Source organism: Lactuca serriola, chromosome 7 (genome assembly GCF_051521515.1).
Source record: "Lactuca serriola cultivar US96UC23 chromosome 7, Lser_US96UC23_V15, whole genome shotgun sequence".
Taxonomy (NCBI): Eukaryota; Viridiplantae; Streptophyta; class Magnoliopsida; order Asterales; family Asteraceae; genus Lactuca; species Lactuca serriola.
In genome coordinates, this window is record NC_136414.1 from 146,604,476 (window position 1) to 146,609,999 (window position 5,524).

A 5,524-nucleotide genomic window follows, 5' to 3' on the forward strand; every position below is an offset into this window, starting at 1 on the left:
AACTAGAGTCTGCTCATGAAAGGACTCTGGTCCACAATGCAGCTCTGCGAAGAGAACTTGCTGAAACTCAAGCTGAAGTTAGGGAACTTCGAGCTCAGCAAGTGAGAGCTGACAGGCGTATGAGCGACATGGAACGTCTATTGTCGGGATCAAGAACTCATGCTAGCAGTTCTCGTCGCCGATAGAATCTTGACGACTCATCTTTTGGATATAACCTAGTTTTTGTAAAACTTTGGTCTAATTTCCTATCTTTATAAATCCTAGACTTGTTAGGTCTTGATCTAGTCATAGTTCTGTCAAAAAAAATTTCCTATCTTGGTTGATGTAAGGCCTACTTCTAGGCCATTTTTCCCGAACTTGTTGCATATGTAATTCCAGTATTATTGACAGATATCTAATCATATGGAAATTATTATCCAAATGATGTCATCTTCATTTAGTCATTCTATTCATTTTGTTGTTGGGCTATGGGGAGTTAGTCCATGAGACACATTCATTATTCATTTATTCTTATCCAGGTCGTCATCTTTTAAACGTATAGTTAAATATGCCGCCTTGCAGAAATCCCAAGCGTAACCCAAACAATGAAGCACCGATACCACCACCTCCACCACCACCTCAAGCTCTTCAACCACCTACTCCTTTTGATGCCAATATGTTCCAGGCAGCTTTCACAGCAGCAGTTGCAGCTACTGTGTCAGCAATCAACGCTCCTGTCCCTAGTGGATCGGGAACACGTGCACCTCCCTCGAACCACGACGAAAGCCATGGACACCCTCGGGAATGCACCTACAACGACTTCACGAACGCCAAACCCCGCAGCTTCAATGGAACTGGGGATGTTATGGTGTTGAGACAATGGATTGAAAAGATGGAATCCGTCTTTGAAATCTGTGCCTGCCAGGAGGGCAACAAGGTCAAGTTTGTAGCTTGTACCTTCTATGACAGAGCACTAACATGGTGGAACGGCCATGTTAACTATCTGACTTTGGTGGTGGCGTATTCCATCAGCTGGGAACAATTGAACGACATGCTGATGAAAGAGTATTGCCCTCAAGGTGAAGTACAAAAACTCGAACAGGAATTCTGGAGTCGACAAATGGTTGGATCCGACATCACAACCTACACAAATAGGTTCTATGATCTGGCAAACTGATGCCCTGATATGGTTGCTCTCGAGAGCAAGAAGATAGAGAGATATATCTAAGGGCTGTCACCCCAGATCCAGGCAAGTGTGTTAGCTTCCAAGCCTATCACTTTTGATAGTGCCAAGGAACTAGCACAATCTCTCATAGATCACAGGAAACCTCAAAACCCTACAATCCCTGCACCTGTACCACAAAAGGTCAACAACAACAAGAAGGGGTGGAACAAGAGGAAAAGAGGGGCTTCGCAAGAATCTTCCAAGAGACAACAACTTGTGGCAATCAATGCTGCCACGGTAACTCTCGTTGTCCCTGCGAACCCCTTACCAGCAAAAACTTATGCTAGAACTCTCCCGAAGTGCAACAAATGCAGCTTCCACCACAACGGACCTTGTAGGGAGATGCAGTGCTCTAACTGCAACAGGAAGGGGCATACAACCCGTTTCTGCAACACTCGAACAACGCAGGCCGCCTAGGTTCCTAACGCCAGTATGGGCCAAGCTTGCTACGGTTGTGGCGAAGTGGGCCACTACAAGATGAAGCAATAACTGGAGGGGTAGGAAGAGTTATGGCCCTAGGCCACGAGGAAGCAATAACTGATCCTACGATAGATACTGTTACATTTCTCCTCGATAACTCATATGCTTGCATACTTTTCGAAAGTGGAGCAGAGAAAAGCTTCGTAAGTCATAAATTTGCACACCTGCTTAAACAAAAATCATGCGCATTAGATAATACATTCACGGTAGAAATGGCTAACGGGAAAACAGAGAGTACTAACTGCATATACGTAGGTTGTACTTTAACTTTAGATGGCCATACTTTCAAGATAGACCTCATGCCGGTCCCAATCAAATGTTTCGACGTTATCATCGGCATGGATTCATTGAGTCTTCTTCGCGCCGACATCATGTGCTTTGAAAAAGCAGTTCTTCGTAACCTTCCTAACAACGAAACTTTAGCTATCTATGGCGACAAACCTAGTATGAGCCTTCGCATCATTTCGTGCATTTAAGCCCAGAAGTTCTTGTGAAAGGAATATCATGCATTCCTCGCACACGTCGTCGATACAAGTCAAGAAATGAAAGAGATTTAGAACATCCCAGAAGTACGCGACTTTCCCGACATCTTCTGTAACGCCCGTCGATCAGGGCTAGTCAATTTAGACACAATAAGAGTCAAAAATGACTTTTTGATAGAAGATTATTTAGGATGAATAATCCTAACTAAGTTGTAGTATATGTTACAAGGTTTCCGTGCATATAAAGAACGCCAAAATCCGAGTTATAACAAAGAAGTTATGACCTGTCGAAGTTTCGCGACAGAACCGGCACGACACAGCGCGACGTAAAAAGTGAATTTACGTTAGAGCGATATTTAGCCTTAGCAATCTAAACGAGAATCGAAGATCTCGTTTTTGGTATCGAAGCGATTAAAAGTTAGGCGAGAACGGACGCCAAACGAAGAAGTTATGAATTTATAACGAAGTTTTCTGTCGCGGCCTATTAAAAATTAATAATAAAAATAAAATTCAAAATTAGCCGACGGAGTCTAAACGAAAGTTGTAGAGCGTAGTCTCACCTTCGCGTGGATATAAAGAACGTCGAAAACGGAGTTCGTATGAAGAAGATATGAATTTCCGAAGTTTATTAATCATTTTGTATTTAAATTTAAAAGGAAATTCGGAAGCATTATCCGAAGGAGTCACCGGTCTGATCCGAGGTACGCGCCGCGTACTCGAGTACGCCCTGCGTACTCCGAAGTGTCGACATTCGCAACAAGTGGCTTCGGATGACGAACGCCATGACGCATTCGGACCAGTACGCCCCGCGTACTGGCGTACGCCCCGCGTACTCCGAGGCTCTAGCCTCCTATAAATAGGATGCGAAGGCAGCCGACCCAATTGCCAATTTCTTCTCTTCTCTCTCCCGTTTTGCATCGTTTTGCGTCCCAGAAATACCCCGAAGCCCCGGTATTATTCTCTAGCCCCGAGGCAAGTCCCGAGATCCCGAAGATCCCGAGAAGTGTGGTTCCCGAGCCGAAGCTCTGCCCGCGAGAAGTTCGATTTTTGTGGAGATCTTCCAGATCTGCGGTGGATTACTACTCCTGTAAGTCGTAGTGCTGTCCGGTCATCTTCTGATCAAGTGAGTGTATACTACCTTTCATAAACACGATAATAATACAAGTGTGGTTTAAATGTATTAAGTATATTGTTGTTTATATGTGTGGGTGTGTAGTTACCTTCTTCTAACACATAAATATGAAGTATTTGCTATGAAATACGTGCTATGTGCTTATATGTTATTTGTCTATCTGAGATGGGCATGGAACTTGGAGTCTTATACAGGTGTTAAATGATTTAAACTGTGTAAGTATTTATATCTACAAAAATTGTTAGGTAGAACATAGGTAGATGGAATAGTTGGTGACTATGGAGTTAGCGCCTATTGTATAAACCTTGGTGACTATGGAGTTAGCACCTTTTGTATAAACCTTGGTGACTATGGAGTTAGCACCTATTGTATAGACCTTGACGACGATGTGACTTCGTGCCTATTTGATGAACCTTGGCGACTATGGTGTTAGCGCACGTTGAGTAAACTTTGGCGACTATGGAGTTAGCGCTTGTTAAGCAAACCTTGGCGACTATGGAGTTAGCGCTTGTTAAGTGAACCTTGGTGACTATGGAGTTAGCGCCGCTTGAGTGAACCCCGACGACTATGGAGTTAGCGTCTGATAACTATGGATTTAGTACTCGATAGATAAACTTTGGTAGCAATGGATTTCGTGCCGATTCCTTAGGAATAAGTGAATGAAGGATAGTTGGTTCTTAGGGTGGAACCTTAAGAAGATAATGGGGATGGGTATTTGGGTTGATTGTTTGATAATTGAATATAATAAATGTATTATTGTGGGTTGAAAACCCTATATGCTAACCAGGCTCCCAAGCCTGACCCACTCAGTTTTCTTTTCATTACAGGTAATGACACAAGAATATAAGTCGGCGGACTTGACGAGAGATTTTGGATTATAGATCAGTAGTTGAATAACTATTGTAAGGTCTATTTTATATTGTTTATGCTTTTGGTCTGTAACGAACATGACATCCCGAGGTTTTATTATTTAATGAAAATACATTCGCTTTGAAAAAACGTTTTGATAAATTTTATCATATTTTATTTTGAGAACAAATTCCGCAACTCTTTTAATCAAAAGATTACTCTGATTTTATAAAAACAAAGCATAAACAAATCGGTCTTTTCTGGCCGTGAAATTGGGGATGTCACAGTTGGTATCAGAGCATTAGTTTAAGCGAACTAGGAATTTGTAGGATTTCTAGACTTAAACTTAGAATGCTAAGCGATGATTGTGAGATGAGTGTCTACCATATTTTAAGACACGAGCACTAGTATATTTTAGGAAAATTGCCTAAAATGCTATTATGTGCTAATTATTATATGTTTGCAATATATGACATTATTTGTTCGGATCTATGGTCTGTTGCCGACCGGATCTGGAAACCTTATGTGTATAGGATTCTAAGTCTACGTCTACGATATTAGAACTAGCATATAAACGTTTCGAAGTGATAAGGTTGATTTCAATATCTATCGTGATTAAGGATCTAATTTCACCATATTCGGTGTATAGATCAAAAATGGTGAGAACGAGGAGTGGAGTTGGAAATGCTGATGAGAACACAAATCAAGTAGCTGTAATTGAACAAATACCTGTTGTGGCAGCAGCGCCTGAACCAATGACAATGGCCGGAGTTCAAGTGATGATCCAGGCAATGTTGAATAATCAGATGGAAGAAACTAGACGTCTGATCAAACAAAATCGCGAGGAATTGTCAATTCGAGTTGAAGAGCCCGAAGTAAATGGAGGGCAGTCTGAAGGAGGAAACTATAGTGGGACCGTTGGTCAAGCCAACCCACCAATAGTTCGCCAAAACAACCAGGATAGAGGAAATGATGGACGTGGATGCAAGTACAAGGATTTCATGGCATCCAAACCACCATGTCTTTCTGGGAGCCCGACACCGGTGCAAGTCATGGACTGGATCTCCGAAATGGAGACAATGTTTGAAAGTTGCGAGTGTAGCAACAGACAGAAGACCGCTCTTGCAATCCCTCTGTTAAAATCTGGAGTATTTGCTGGTGGAAGTTACTGGCTGGTTCAATGCCCAAGAGGGAAGCTAGCAAGATGTCTTGGGAAGAGTTCGTGGAGCAAATGAAAATGCAATACTGCTCTGAGCAGGATCTTCTGGAAATCAACAATGAGTTCCAGAATCTGAAGAAAGGAAAATTGAGCGTTACTGAATACGCTACGAGCTTTACGGAGAAGATGAAGCTTATTCCATACCTAATTCCGACTGA